This window comes from Macrotis lagotis, chromosome X, assembly GCF_037893015.1.
Source record: "Macrotis lagotis isolate mMagLag1 chromosome X, bilby.v1.9.chrom.fasta, whole genome shotgun sequence".
Lineage (NCBI taxonomy): Eukaryota > Metazoa > Chordata > Mammalia > Peramelemorphia > Peramelidae > Macrotis > Macrotis lagotis.
The window spans coordinates 187886583-187903658 of NC_133666.1; the positions used below are offsets into that span (position 1 = coordinate 187886583).

Below are 17076 nucleotides of genomic sequence, written 5' to 3' on the forward strand. Positions count from 1 at the left end.
TTTTTTTTTTTTTGGCAAGGCAAATGGGGTTAAGTGGCTTGTCCAAGGCCACACAGCTAGGTAATTATTAAGTGTCTGAGACCGAATTTGAACTCAGGTACTCCTGACTACACAGCCAGTGCTCTATCCACTGCGCTACCTAGCCGCCTCTGCACAGAATTTTTCAAATGCAATTTCTCTTCCTTCTTTCCTTCCTCCTTCCCTCTATAATGTCTCATTTTCTTCAGCTCAAGCACTACCTCCTATTTCTCCCATCAACTTCCTACCAAAAATTGTCTCATATTTTTATTTTATTATATCTTATTAATTTTAATTATATTTATATTATACTATATCATAGCATTTATATTTATTATTAATTTTTATATTTATTATTTATATATTTTTATATATTTATTTGTATAATGTTGTTTCCTTCAAAAGACTTTAAACTCCTTGAATGTGGACACAGCTTTAATCATGCTCTTTTAATCTCCACTGCCTAATGGATGCAGTGCCTACCATATAGTAGGCATGATTTATAATACAATTTTTTAGCTGGCCACTCAGGACACCTTGACTAGTAAACCTTGGGGGACAGAAGCTACCTACTAAACATATGGTTTACCCAGAATTCCCCATGTTCAGGGGCGTTTCATCATTGAACCTGAACCAGCTTCTGCGGAAAAGAGCTGAGAATTCCAGGAGCAGCTGTTGGGGTGAAGCTATCAGGGGAGATAGTCATTCAAGTATCATATGGTAAAAAAGATTATTAGGAAAAAGAAATGATGGAGGCATTCCTAGAGTGAACTGTGGACAGGATTCTACAAGAATTTCTGACCAAGCAAGATAAAAGAGGATAAAAGAGATAAAAGAGAGTTAACCTCTCAATTCCTTCCCAGGACTTGGATTATCTTAATCTAGAAAATAGAAAATAATAATACTTATCCCCATTTTGAGGATAAAAATATATATAGGCAACTGGGTACAATTTAAAATGCCAGTATTCTTAGCATCTAGGATTGTTGAGGCTGGGGGGGTTTCTTGAACTTGGGAATTCCAAGCTACAGTGGGTTCTAATTGTTTTTCAAACTTAAGTCTGTCATTAATGTGATGAGCCCCTTGGAGCAGGGAAGGGGAGGATCAGATTGCCTTAGGAAGGGTGAACTAGTCCAAGTCAGAAATGAAATCAATCAAAGCTACCATATTGATCAGAGCTGTCCTGTGAGAGGCTACTGACATTCATCCTATGCAATATAGGATAATTCAGTTTTTTAAAATTAAAAAATAGAGAAGAAGAAGAGGGAGGAGAAGAAAAGGAAAAAAGGAGGAGGAGAGAAGAAAGGAAAAAACAAAACAAAACAAAAAGAAAAAGAAAGAAATATATAGATTTAGAGGATTTAAGTGAACCATTATCATACTTGTACCTTGAAGTCTTAGATCCATGGATCCACTCCAGCATCAATATTCTAAGATTTTGGGATGTTATGATCCTTCATACCTCAGTTAAAGCTCAATTGTGTGTGACTTCTTGTGAACCTACCTAATTAGAATTCTCCAATAAATGGGAAATTCTGAATCCACTTCTAAACATCTTTAGTAATGATTATTAAGTTTCATATCTTCATTAACTGGGGCACATATAGGGTTTCCAATTACTTTAGCAAACTTCCTATTCAACCGACAGAGATCAAATGATACAGAAGGACAGAGGAAAAAGGAACCTGGGTTAAAAATCAGATCTGTCTTCTAATAATGATTCTTCTAGTAACTAGCTGTGTGAACTTGGAAAAAAATCACATTAATTTTCTTTGGGCCTTGGTTTTTCAATCTGTACTTTGAGATATTTGGACCAAAAGATATCTAAGTTTCCTCTCCAATTCTGAACTCCTGTATTTATAAAGTCAGAAAGGACCATCAGTTCATTCTGTTTCTTTAGACTGTATATATACTGATCTGTCACTACCACTTGTTTTTATTCCTCTCTAATAATTAGGCTTTCATCAGTTGACAGTCTTGCTAGGTGAAAGACAAAAAAAGGAATGAAACCATTTTGATTATATTTCTGAATGAGATTCCTCAAAATATGCAGGAAAAGCTTCTGGCAGATATTAATTCTAGTGATTTTTTTTCTCTCAATTAGAGAGTAAATTATGGTCAGATAATGGAGCAATTTGTCAGAGGAAATACATAGTTCCCTGTTCACAACCTTGAAGACATTATCTTTTGTCATCTCTCCCAAGGAAGGCATTATTAATAGAAAATTTAATAATAATTTTCCCTCTCCTTAAACTTTGTAGCTGGTGATGCATCATTTCTCTAAGCCTGATTTCTAACTTCTCCCTCCTAACCAAATTAAAGTGCCCAAGTTGGGCATTTCCTGAGAACCAAAGGCTGCATAGATCATTTCTCCCATAATGTATAGTGCGACATAATTATTACATAATAGAGATAAGAGAAGAATAATAGGAAACTTCAAAAGATCTACTAAAGTTTTATTGGTAATAAATCCTGGAATGACCTTTGTCTGTTATCTCAGAAGTCAGATCATATGCTTCCATCCACATGGATTTTGATGCTTTTATCCCGGGCTCTTTATATAGGTATTCTCTAACTCTACGTCAATCCACTCATCTATACTTGAGGAAATTGAAGCCCAAGAAGGTGAATGATTTACTTTAGTTATCCAGGTGATGAGTGTCAGAAGTTGGATCTGAACTGGAGTTCTCGGACTTCAAAGGTAGTAGCCATTCTACTGTATCACAATACAATGAGCCGAATATTCCACGTGAGAGGCAGCTGGGTTGGAATGAATAAAGCAATGGATCAGGAGCCAGGAGACTTCTGTCTTAGATGCCAACTACTAAGTTATTCTTGGGGTTTGGGGAAAATACGACATCAACCAACTAGATGAGCTAGGAAATTTTACAAAGAATTTTTGAGACAAATAAAAGTTGAAATCAAAAGTGTACTATTGTTGTTGCTTAGTTATGTCTAAGTCTTTGTGAACCCATTCCTGAGTTTAAATCCAGCCCCAGATCCTTACTATCTGTATGACCCCAAGCAAGTCACTTAAATATGTTTTCCTCAGTTTCCTCATCTGTGAAATGAGTTGGAAAATTGGTTTTCTTAGCAAAGATATTAGAGTAGTTTGTCATTTTCTTTTCTAACTCATTAAAATTTTTTATTTAAATTTTAATTTATGGAATAAGACAAGCATTTCCATAGTATGACATAGGGGGGAAAAACATGATTGCCATGAAACTACAAATTTATTATGAACAACTTGCTATTCCTTTTAAATAAATAAATAATGAAATCAACTTGTAAATTTCTTTTTTTTCCTTTTTTTCTTCCCTCCCCTCTCCTTGCCTTAGAGATGGCCACCATTAGACACAAATATGTGCATATATGTTTGCATTTCATCACAGTCATATACCATGATTTGTTCAATCTTTCTCCAATTAAAGGGCATTTCTGCAAATTTGCCATCACAGAGAGAACTGCTTTAGAATATATAGCTTTTTTCCTTTAATCAACTTTACAAAAAGACCAGGTAATGGTATTTCTAGGTGAAAGGCTATAGGCAATTTAATAATTCTTTGGGCCTAATTCCAAATCACTCTCCAAAATGGTTGGATCAGTTTACAATTCTACCAACAGGGAATTAGTGTCCCAGTTTTTCCATATCTCCTCCATTTGTTGCTTTCAACTTCCATCATTTTAACCAGTCTGAAAGGTGTAAAAATTATTTCTCAAGGTTGTTTTGATTTGCATTTCTCTAATCAATAATGATTTAGAGCATTTTTTATATGACTATAAATTGTTTTGATTTCTTCATCTAAAAACTGCCTGTTCATATCCTTTGACCATTTATCAACTGGGGAACAACTCGCATTCTTATAGATTTTACAAAATTCTTTATATATTCGAGATATGAAACCTTTTCCTGAGAGACTGGCTATAAAATTTCTTCCCCAATTTTCTGCTTTCCTTCTAATCTTGGCAATATTTTTTTATTTGTATAAACCTTTTTAATTTAATAAAAATTATCCATTTTGTACTTCACTCTGCTTTCTATCTTTTGTTTATTCAGGAATTATTTGCCTATCTGTTAGTCTGATAAGTATTGTTTTCATGTTCTTCAGATTTTCTTGTAAAATCTCTCTTTACATGCAGTTCATTTTCAGATGAGGAACTGAGACAGAGTTAAGTGACCTATACAGGGTCACACAGTTAGTAAGTGTCTGAGATTGGACTCTATCCACTGTTCCACCTAGCTACCCCACGTTGAAAAGGTACCTCTGGCTAAATGTGAAACAAGAGCATTGAATTATAATGGATAAGAGTTGAGAAAATTCACTTTCCTTTAATAGGTGTCACAGTCTTCAAGCAAGTCACTTAAATCTATTTTCCTTAGTTTCCTCATCTGTAAAATGAGTTTGAAAAGTTAATGGCAAGTTACTCCAATATCCTTGTCAAGAAAACTCCAAACGGGGTCATGAAAAGTTAAACACAATTGAAACGACTTAAAAACAACTCTTGTCAGAGGTGGGTACTTATGGGTATGGAATACAACAAGTTTTTTGATATTGGGATTATTTAATTCTTTCTATTTGCAGTTCCAGAGCATAGCACAGTATTGGGCAAAGAAGACATACTTAATAGATGCTTGTTGATTGATTGACTATTGAATGATACACTTGATAGTATCAATTCACAGGCAACTAGGTATCACAGTGGATAAAATGCTGGACCTGGATTCTGGAAACCTGAGGTCCAATCCATCCTTAGATATGTACTAGCTGTGTGACCCTAGGCAAGTCACTTTATTTCTGCCTGCCTCAGTTTCCTCATCTGTAAAATGAGGATAATAATAGCACCTATCTCCCCAGGATTGTTTCAAGGCTCAAATAAGATAATAATTGTACAAATCTTTTCAAATCTTAAAGTATTATGTATATACTATTATTATAATCATCACCACACTTGTTTGCTATGACATTGACTTTGTTGAAATGATTTCCTTTGTTTTTTAAAAAAATTTTTAAATAGAAGAAAGTTTCTCTTGGTAAGGGAGGGGAGAGGGAGATACATTTGGAAACTGAAGTTATGTAAAAGCAAATGATATAAATGAAAATAAGATTTATGAGAAAGTAAATTGAATTTGGAATCAGAAGAGTTAGGCTCTTATCCCAAAACTGCTTTTTATTACCTGTGTGATTCAGGGCAAATTCCTTTAACTTCTTCAGGTCCCAGTTTCTTTATCTGTAAATGAATTGGATTGAATTGGATGATTTTTAAAGTCTCTTTCATGTCTAACAGTCAAGGGAAGCAAATGAGCCTTTGTCAAATATATGTTTGTGAAGAAAAAGTGGAGTTAAAAAATGGGGCAATTAACAATTTAGACCTAAATGATACTTTTGTCTGAAAAATTTGTATATTTAGGAAATAGTACTTTTTACTGATAGCATTTCTTGATGCCTCATTAGTTTTCTCTCTGTAGGTAGACATAGCCTGTGGTTTAATTGTGTTGTCCTAATTTGCAAGAAGAGAAACAAAAGGCAGGCTAAGGTAATTTACTTGCTTAATGTAGTCCAAAAAAAGAACTTTCATAATAATGCCAAGGAAGGGAGCTTAATTTTCCTAGTTTCTTCTCCATTGTTTTGACCCTTAAAATACAAAACTTTCTAATTGGTTTTGGGCCTCTATTTGTATTGGTCCCTATTGATCATGTAAGTCTGATTTGAGAGAGTACATATTAGTAGGCTGGTGGTGTATAGTATAGAGCACCAGGCCTGAAGTCAGGAAGACTCATCTTCCTGAGTTCAAATTCAGTCTCAGACATTTACCAGCTTTGTGACCCTAGTCAAGTCACATAAGCCTATTTGTCTCAGTTTCCTCATCTGTAAAATATGGAGAAGGAAATGGTAAATCACTCCAGTACCTTTGCCAAGAAAACCCCAAGTGGGGTCAAAAAGAGTCAGACACAAGTGACTGAAATTCAAACAATTGAACAGCATAATGTGGAATTTTACTATTGGAGGAGTCAGAAAACCTGTACTTGCATGTTGTAGCTCAATCTTTAGGATGTTATACCTCACTCCTCATGCCTTGGCTTCCCCTTTTATAGTAAGATGAAAACACTGAGGATAGCTAGTTGGCACAGTGGTTAAAGCAATGACACTGGAGTTGGAGGACTGGAGTACAAATCCAGTTCAGATGCCAGCAGTGTGACTCTGGGCAAGTCACTTAACTCCAATTGCCTCAAAAAGCAAAAAAAAAAAAAAGGGAAAGTACTAGACTAGGAGCTCTCCTACAGACTTTCATACTCTTAATTGTTCCTTGGCACTATGAAAGGTTATTGAATACTTAACTTGGGAGTTGGTCACATATAGTTTCCAAGACTACTTCCAATATTTACTAGTAAGAACTTTATTTAGGGCATTTGGTCTATTAATCTCTGAGTTCCCTCTGGCCCCAGATCTTCCATTTCAGGCTTCAAAGGAATTGCTACCTCTTTTTGGAAGGATTTCAATTTCAACTGTAAACATTCTGATTTATATTCAAAAGACTAGAGAGAGCTCATTTTATCAGAATGATTTTTCATTGATTTTCTTTGAATTTACTACTTAAAATCAATGGCAGTGCTGATGGTGCTGGATGGCCTGTACAAATGTGTTCTTATTGACCATTTACTTCAATTTATCAGCTACTAGAAGTCAGACCTCTTGGACTAAGCAAGGAGAAACCTCCAACCCACAAAACTTTGTCACCAATTCCAGTTAAATATAAATTATTTAGATCTTTGAAACACTTAAAATCAGAATCATTGGGTCAGAAAAGGTTTCCATTTTTTTAAGAACTTCCCTGATTTGGACATATATTCAGATATCCTAATTTGAGAGTGAGTGATATCCTGGCACAGAGTTAGCATCCTCGTTAGATGGTACAGTCCATAGAGTCAGGGGGACCAGAGTTCAAGCTATGTGACCCTGGACAAATCACTTAACTTCAACTTGCCTGTTTCCTCACCTATAAAATAGGGATAATGAGGGCATCTACCTCCCAAGGTTTTTGTGAGGATGAAATGAGGTAATACTTGTAAAGTGTTTAGCACAATGTCTTAACACATAATAAATGTTGTATAAATGTTATTATTATTTTTATTATTTCAAGGCAGTTAAATTTGGTTTAAATCCAATGTCTGAGATATAATATCTGTGTGACTTGAATGAAGTCACTGAATTGTGCACTATCCTGGGAAATTTTCTAGAAGTGGTAGAGCAGTTACTTACCTGTATTAGTGGAGAGTTTCCTCATTGGAAACATTTCCCTATACTAATGAAATCATAGATTTAACATCCTACTGCACCTCCCCCCACCAAAAAAAAAGAAATTTACTGGATTCTTTCAAGTCCCAACTTTTACAGGAATTTTTTCCTGATCCCCTTTAATGCTAGCATCTTTCCTCTGTTGTGCATCTCCAATTCATCCTATATATATTTTGTTGGTACATAGTTGTTTGCATGTTATCCTGTGAGCCTTTCCAGGGCAAGGACTTGTCTTTTGCCATTCTTTTCATCTCTAGTACTTAGCATAATGGGTAAATGCTTCCTCCCTTGATTTTACTTGACCTGACAATGGCAATCTAATGTGTTATCATAAACATTGGAGTGAACTCAGGACCTAAAATATAGTTCTTACTTTTCTTTGTGACCCATGTAAGGTAATGTAAAATGGCATTGAACTAGATGAAGGAGAAATTTTTTTTAACTATATAAAAAGCACACTGCTATGCATTATTATTTGGAGCAGGTCTTGGAACAAGAGTAGTTGTTGAGCATTTCAGTTGTGTCTGACTCTTTGTGATGCCATTTGGGGTTTCTTGGCAAAGATATTGGCATAGTTTGTTGTTTCCTTCTCCAACTCATTTTACAGATGAGAAAACTGAGGCAAACAGGGATAAGTGAATTGTCTAGGATCACACAGTTAGCTAATGTTTGGGGATGGATTTGAACTCAGGTCTTCCTGACTCTAGACCTGGTGCTCTATCAACTATTCTCCCTAACTGCTCTGAAAGAGCAGACAGGGCAATAAAAAATAAAATTGTTTTTAGACATTTTATTATTAACATAATAATTAATCATCTACAGAAGCCCCCATTTCCCTTTCCATGGATCTAGAAAGGCATAACTAGAGTGGACAGAGTGCTAGACTTAGATTTGAAAAAGACCTGGGCTCACACTCCACTGACACCAGTTGTATGACTTTGGACAAGTTATTTAACTTCTACATACCTCACTCAATTCCATAGAATTCTATTAAGTCATTATTAGTTTGCAGTCTTCTTGACAGAAGAAATTCCCACACTGCCAACATCATAGATTCCTGGTTAATGTGAAAATTATCTCATTTAATCCAGTTCAATTTAGTCCTTGCTATAAGGTGGTGCTCCAATGTTCTGTGAATTTCCTAACCTGCAAAATGATGACGTTGGATTAAGTTATCTCCAACTAGCTCCAAATTCTATTATCCATTTCAATTAAATTCACAATTACTGAGCAACTATTAGGTGCAAAGGGCTGTGGCAGAAATGGACTATAGGTTGATGGGGAATGTGGAGAAGAATAATACCTAACTCCTCTCTTTAAGGAATTTATCATCTAGGAGTGATGGATAAATCAACACACACATAACTATAGCAAAAGACACACTGTGGAAAGGCACAAATTAAGATCTATGGGGAGTCCAAGGACAGAGCTGGTTATGACAAAAATCTTAGAGAATCAAAATTTAACTTGAGAGTTCTATAAAAATGCACATGCGATCCTAAATATCTACCTACCTTTTCTACTATCAGAGGTACTCCTTTGAATTGAGACATTAATTCCCCCAAGACTCAAAATTATTTATCAAGGAGGGCAAACATAATATAATAATTAATATGGTATTATAAGTAATGCAACATAATAATATACATATATATTATTATAAGTAACAAAATACAACAATAATAATAAAGCAATTACTCTGAGGGTTGTTGTGAGGATCAAATGAAATTATGTGAAGCAGGATACAAGCCTTAAGTCTTACGCAGATACCAACTTATTTTCTAATTTTGTTATATTAGTTTCAATAATTATATTACTTATACTATATTGTTTACTTTTGTATTGTTACTTATAACTATCATATATAATAGTATTACATTACTTATAATATACTATATTAATTATTATTGTATTAATTAAAATATGTTAATTATGAGATTATTGCAGGGTTACTCCCTAGGAAGCATTGCAATTAATATTCTAAGCCAGCTCTTCCTAATTCCAGTTCCAGGCTCTATTCAGTTCTGTTGCACTACAACTCCTGGAGAGAGTTCACAAGTTCCCAGCAGAGAAGATGGGTCAAGCTTGGTAATAATAAAGATTTCTAAAAGTAATTTCTCTCTCTCTCTCTCTCTCTCTCTCTCTCTCTCTCTCTCTCTCTCTCTCTCTCTCTCTCATTTTAAAGTGCTCCATCTGCTCTTTCAACCTGTGGTCACTATTCCCAAATGAGATTGTGGAGGAGAACCTTCCGCTTATATCTCCTCTGTGCTTTGTAAAGCAAAAATAATAAGTTGAATTTATCTAGCAATTTAAAGATTATAAAATACTTTTTTTCACAACAAACTCCTCTCACTGTTCTCCTCCATCTCCAAAATTTTATATTTGTCACTAATGAAATTTGTTTGCTCCAAATTTTTTTATTTGTTTAGTTGTTTCATTCATATTCAATTCTTTGTGACCCCCACTTGGCAAAGATACTGGAATGTTTTGTCATTTCCTTTTCCAAGTTTACAGTATGATATTAGTTTAGTAAATTAATTAATTTACTTAGTCTAAAGCATAATATCAATATTAAAGAGCCACAGTAGTAATATACTTGTAATTGTTAAAAAAAAAGTCTCTCCAAAAAATATACAAAAGACATGCTTTCTAAGTTGAATCTACACTATTAAAATTTTCCCCATATCATTTTCTTAAGTCTAGACAGTCAACAAAGCAATGCAACAAACTCCATTTTTAGCTTCTCTGAAAATTTAACATTTATCTCTAATAATCTCTTTTGTGTTGACTCTCACATATCCCTGAAAAGGGAACTATGATGTGTGTGTGTGTGTGTGTGTGTGTGTATGTGTGAACAATGTGTTAGGATTTCTACAAGAAACCTTTCCTCCCCACTGGGAGGAAGATTATGATAACTCTTGAGAATTGTAACTCTAATAGAGAGGATATACTTAGACTGATGGTATGGACATTTATGGTATTGTTACTGCTGAGATTTTTGTGTAATTGAGAAATCTAGGGTTACTGAAAGACGAAGGAATTTGCACACTCTGGGAATTTAAAACCATTCAGGATTTTACAAGTAAATAAGGTAAAACTTCAAAAAATCAGTAAGCACTTTGAGGATAAGCTAGTTGAAGTGAGTGAGTGAGAGAGACAGAGAAAGAGAGGGAGAGAGAGAGAGAGAGAGAGAGAGAGAGAGAGAGAGAGAGAGAGAACAAGCCCTGGCCACATGGCACAGGGGCCCATGGTGAATCACCAGGCCCTAGCATGGGAGCACATGACCTAGAAAGGAAAGATAGATTCAGGCATTCTGGAGGGTCAAAGATAGAGTCATGAAGAAGTAAGGAGTGGTGCTTCCTCTTACATACTCTTATAGTAGGTTGGACAAAGGGTAGCACTTTGGGCCAGGCATTCTCCAATGGGAAGCAAAGTATTGGTCCTTCCTGTCCCAAGGTGCATGGCCTCTAAGTTCAGCATGTCATTTCTGGTCACTCCAGCACCAATGGGCACTGAGGGCAGAAGGGGAAATCCATCCCCTGTTACATGACTGAAACCCGGTAGAAGGTTGGAAGCTGGGGTTGGAAATGAGGAGAAAGGATCCAAATTTTACATTAAACAATGAAACAATAAGAGTCAGTTTACATCTCAAGACTAAAGAAACTTCCTTGACCTTAAAAAGATTCTAGATTTTACAGCATTAAAAATTAAATTTTTAGGGACAGCTAGGTGGTGCAGTGGATAGAAACCAGCCATGGAGTCAGGAGGACCTGGGTTTGGATTCAGCCTCAGACACATAATAATATCCTGGCTGTGTTACCTGGGGCAAGTCACTCTTAGCCCCATTACCTTAAATAAAAAAAAAATTAAAAAAGAAAAAAAATTAAACTTTCTTTCTTCATAATTCTCTTCATCAGTATGTCCATAACTTTGATGGAATGATTTTTTTAAAAAAAATTCATTTAAAAGGGAGAACAGTAAAGAAACAGGAGAAGGGGGAGATTGAATAGGATAAATTACATCACATGAAGAGGTACAAAGAACCTATCGCAATAGAGGGGAAGAAGGGAGATGAGGACCACTTGAATCTTACTCTCATCAAATTTGGCTTAAAGAGTAATTAACACATACACTCAGTTTAGAAATTTATCTTACCTTTTTAGTATTAGGAGGTGAAGGGGGGAGGGAAGAAGGAACTGATAGCAGGAGAGGAGGAAGAAGGAAAAAAGGGAAAAGGGAAAGAAAAGGGAGGGGGTGGACAGAAGGGGGTAACACATTGAGGGAGGTGGTATTCAGAAGCAAAACTCTGGGAAGGAGGGATAAGTGAAAAAGAAGAAAAATACAAATGTAAGGAAAATAGAATGGAGAGCAATAAAGAGTTAGTAGTTATAACTCTGAATGTGAATGGGATGAACTCTCCCATAAAATAGAAGCAGAAAGTAGAGTGGATTTAAAAAAATCTCCAGGGTCAGATGGATCCACTAGTGAATTCTACCAAACATTCAAGGAACAATTGGTTCTAATTCTAAATAAACAATTTGAAAAAATAGGTGAAGAAGGAACTTTGTCAAACTCCTTCTATAATACCAATATAGTGCTGGTACTTAAACCAGAAAGAGTCAAAACAGATAAAGTAAGCTGTAGAACAATTTCCCTATCGAATATAGTTGCAAAATTTTAAGTAAAATATTAGCAAGCTGATCACAGCAAGTTATCACTAGGATAATACACTATGATCAAGCAGGATTTATACCACAATTGCAGGGTTGGTTCAACATTAGTACAACTATCAATATAATTAACCAGATCAATAACAAACCTAACAGAAATCATATGATTATTTCAATAGATGCTGAAAAAGCTTTTGATAAACTATAGCACCCATTCCTACTAAAAACACTTAGAGAGCATAAGAATAAATGGATTGTTCTTTAAAATGATAAGTAGTATTTATCTGAAACCATCCACAAGTAATGAGGATTAAGTAGAAGCATTCCCAATAAAATCAGGGATGCAACAAGTATCTTCTTTATCACCACTATTATTTAATATTGTATTAGAAATATTAACTTAAGCAATAAAAGAAGAAAAAAATTGAAGGAATTAGAATTGGTAATGATGAAACAAACTCTCACTATTTGCAGATGATATGATGGTATACTTAGAAAACCCTAGAAAATCATCTAAAAAAACACTCCTGGAAACAATTAGTAACTTTAACAAAGTCACAGAATATAAAATAAAGCCATATAAATACTCAGCATTTCTATATATTGTTAATAAGAGATAGAAAGAGAAATTCCATTTAAAATAACTTCAGACAACATAAAATACTTGGGCGTCTACTTGCCAATGCAGACTCAGAAACTTTATGAAAACAACTATAAAATACTTCACACAAATAAAACCAGACCTAAATAACTGGGCAAATATCAATTACTCATGGGTAGGCTAAGCTAATATAATAAAAATGGCAATTCTACCTGAATTAAATTACTTATTTAGTGCTATACCTATCAAACTTCCAAAAAATTACTTGTGAACTAGAAAAAATAGTAACTAAATTCATATGGAGGAACAAAAGGTCAAGAATATCAAGGGAATTAATGAAAAAATAGCAAAGGAAGGTGGTCTACACATGCTAGATCTAAAATTATATTATAAAGCATTAGTTATCAAAACTGTCTGGTACCGGCTAAGATATAGAGTGATAGATCAATGAAATAGATTAGGTGCAAAAGAGACAGCAGTAAATGACTATAGTAATCTACTCTTTCATAAACCCAGAACTCACTCTTTGACAAAAACTGCTGTGAAAACTGAAAGATAGGATGGCAGAAACTAGGAATAGACCAACATCTCACACCCTTATCTTGGGTGTGATAACGTTGAAGATAAGGTCAAAATGGGTGTAGGATTTAGACATTTAGATATAGATAATATTGTAAGTCAAATAGGAGAAAAAGGAATAGTTTACCTGTCAGATTTATAGAAAAGGGAACCTATTATGAACAAAGAAGAGATAGAGAGCATTATAAAAAGCAAATAATAATTCTGATTGTATTAAGTTAAAAAGTTTGTGAACAAACAAAACAATTGTAGCCAAGATTAAAAGGAATGCAATTAAATGAGAAACAATTTTTACAACTAGTGTGTCTGACAAAGGACTCATTTCTAAAATATATAGAGAACTGAGCCAAATTGATAAAAAAAAGTCACCCCCAATTGATAAATGGTCAAAGGATATGGAAAGGCAGTTCTCAGACAAAGAAATCAAACCTATCTATAGTCAAATGAAAATTTTCTCTAAATCATTATTGATTAGAGAAATGCAAATTAAAGTATCTCTGAGATACTACCTCTCAGATTGGCCAATATGACTAGAAAGTATAATGATCAGTGCTGGGGGGGCGGGGTTGTGAGAAATCTGGGACACTAGTGCATTGTTGGTGGAGTTGTAAACTGATCCAACTTTTCTGGAGAGCAATTTGGAATTATGTCCAAAGGGCAATAAAAATGTGCATATCCTTTGATCCAGCAATACCACTACTGGGTCTATATCCTGAAGAGATCATGAAAAAGGGTAAAGATCCCACATATCCAAAAATATTCATAGCAGCTCTTTTTGTAGAGGCAAAGAACTGGAAATTGAGGGGTTGCCCATCAATTGGGGAATGGATAAACAAATTGTGGTATAGGTATGTGATAGAACACTATTGTTCTATTAAAAATCAGGAAGGATAGGATGTCAGAGAAACTGGGAAAGACTTTGGTCATGGGGACCCATAGTATCTGTGGATAGATTTTTAGGGGATTTACTTCCTTGAAAGGGAATATATTATTATATCTTTATTTTCACCAACCTGTAACTGAAATCTAGTAATTCCTTTAATTGCAAAAGTAGGCACCAAACAACAGTCTGGGAAGGGGTTGTGTATGTCACTAGACTGTCAAAGGGGTCCATGACACAAAAATGATTGGGAACTCTTGAATTAGATCAGTGGTTGTCACACTTTCCCCACAATAATAGAACCCTTAATAGTTTAAGCAAAACTTTGGCATAATTCTTGTAGCAAAATTCTTTAAAATTATTATTTTTAATGCTTGTTGAAAAACAACATAAGATATGTTTGGCTAATGCAGAAATTTGTTTTGCTTGATTTTTAATTTTTCTTGGGGGTGGGAATGAGGGAGGAAAAGGGATAGGGGAAAGAATCTACAACTATAAATAAAACAAAATTGAATTTAAAAAATCCAAACAACATAAGGTTCATTAAATAACAAGGACAACAACAAACTTGGGTATTTCAGGGTTTTATGCAGTCCAGTTTGAGAAATATTGGACTAGATGATCTCCAAGTTATCTTCCAGTTCTGACATTTTTTTTATGGAGTGATGAGTAATAGGATCCAAGGTTTTTCAGTTTTATTTTCCCTAGCTCCTATCCTTTTTTGGCTCTGAGACTATTCTGATAACTATCAATACAGAAATGTCTAAGGCTTAGTTGCAGACAATTTTGTCTTTAATGTTCTCCCACCTTCCTACCCCCCCCCCTTTCTTTTCCCCATACTCTACTTTTCAAATTATAGTGTCTTGAACCTTAATGCATCCTTATGTTCTCCTGGGCTTCAAAGGTCCAGGATCTTTAGTGCAGAACTCCATTTGCTTTATCTTCTGGTTCAAAACAGGATTTGGATTTAGAGGACTTGGTTTCTGTTTTTAGTTTTGTTGTTTACCATCTGTGTGATCCTGGGCAAGTCACTTAACCCTACTTGCCTCAGTTTCCTCACCTGAAAAAAAATGAGTTGGAAAAGGAAATGGCAAATGACTTCAATATTTTTACCAAGAAGACCTAAATGTGGATGTGAAGAGTTGAACATGACTGAAAATGACTGAACAGTAACATTAACAATAACAAAACCCTGTGTGACCTTAAACATATTATCTAATTTGGACTTCACTTTCTCTAATCGTAAACTAAGGAAATTGGACTAGATGACCCGAGGTCCCTTTTGGTTCTAAATCTGTGGGCTTTGGATCCTCCTCAGATAATTTATCAAGATATGGAGATGATTCTGAGTTCTTTTTTTTATATTTGTAAACATTAATTTTAAACAATTGTAAAATGAGGAGGAAAAGAGCAATTCTATATACCCAGCAAAGCAAAGAGAGGATTCCCTATAAATGAATAAATTTCCATGTCAATAAAACCTATGTAATAAATACTGTATACTGTTTTCAAAACTACCCAGCTTTTCTTTGCTTCCTTGTTGGTTTTCTTTTTTTCTCTCTGCTGTGCAGTTTTACTTTCTCCCCCCCCCCCTTTACTCTGCTTCCCTAGAAAAGGCTACAATTACAGACTTATACACTGATATATACATATATACATATCTACTCACATATACACATATATTTATATACACATACATGTATATAGATTTCTATAAACATATACAGATGCACATTTATGTAAGATTGTATTATATCTATTTCCACTTGTCATCTCTTTCTCTTGAGGTGGTGATATCTTCCTTCAGGGGTTCAAGTTTTTCCATGTTTTTCTAAATCATCTTAACTCATTATTCTCTACACCACAGCAGTATTCCAACCCAATCACATCTTATCTGAGAGATTATCAGTGAAAGTTTCCCTCCAGTTTTCTGTATTCCTTCTATTCCTAGCTACATTGGTTTTATATATACAAGGACAATTTCAATTTAAAATAATTGAAATTATCATTTTATACTTCAACAATGTTCATGCTTTAAAATATAATTAAAGGTTTGAAATTCTGAATCTCCTTCCTTTGCATCTTTCCCCCCAGTTTCTTTGAAATTTCTGACCTTTTGTTCTTCCAAATGAATTTTGTTATTATTTTTCTAACTCAGTAAAATAATTTTTAGTAATTTAATGGCAATGTATTGAATAAATAAATTAGGTAAAATTATCATTTTATATTGATTTTACCTACCCGTGAATAATAAATATTACTCCAATTATTTATAGTTGACTTTATTTGTATAAAAATGTTTTATGTTTATGTTCATGTAGTTCCCGTGTCTGTTTTGGCAAGTATAATGTCAGGTTATTTTATATTAGACAATATATTAAATAGTCTAAAACAATGTTGGAGAATGTTCTTTCCCTATTTTTCTATTAATTAAATCTATTTTAACTTTAACTTTGAGTTCATGATTACTATCTGTGCTTTTTTTACATAATAAATTCTGTTCTGGCCCTTTATTTTACCTTTCTGTGTAACTCATTTTTATTTTGTTTTCTGAAAACATATTATTGAATTCAGATTTTTAATCTGCAGTTTGTTTATGGGTAAATTCATCCCAATCATATTCTAAGCTAAAATTGTGTATTTCACTCCTTCCTGTTTTTTCCTTACATTTACCCTATTCTTCTTAGTCCTTGCTTTACATCTACCAGCTAACTTGACTTCCTATTCATTAACCTACCACCGCTGCAAGTCTCTCTCTTATTCTCTCCCCTTAAGTTATCCTCTTGATTTCTTATTTCTTTCTGAATTTAGAAGACCATAAGACTATTCTCCCTTCCAGATATGTTATTTCCCTCTTTGACTCATTTTCAATGAGAGTAAGGTTCTAGAACTACATGCTCACACTCTCTGCCCCCCACTTGCTTCTTCTATATCAGTTCTTCCTTTCCTGTCTCATTTGTATGAATCAATTACATCTTTTTATCTTTCCCCTCACAGATTTATTTTTTAGACTCATCCATCTTACATAGCTCA

General features: G+C 34.3%; 1 long non-coding RNA gene across 1 annotated transcript in view; it reads right to left on the bottom strand.

Moving 5' to 3' along the window:
* Nucleotides 1-2496: 2496 nt before the first annotated feature.
* The window catches only part of LOC141497716 (uncharacterized), a 29259-nt gene continuing 14679 nt past the window's right edge, over nucleotides 2497-17076 (bottom strand). Inside the window, exons 2-4 of the long non-coding RNA XR_012471416.1 lie at nucleotides 8280-8459; nucleotides 5195-5247; nucleotides 2497-2778 (exon numbers count right to left, since the gene is read on the bottom strand). This is a non-coding gene — a long non-coding RNA (uncharacterized LOC141497716). The remainder of the gene's footprint in view (nucleotides 2779-5194; nucleotides 5248-8279; nucleotides 8460-17076) is intronic.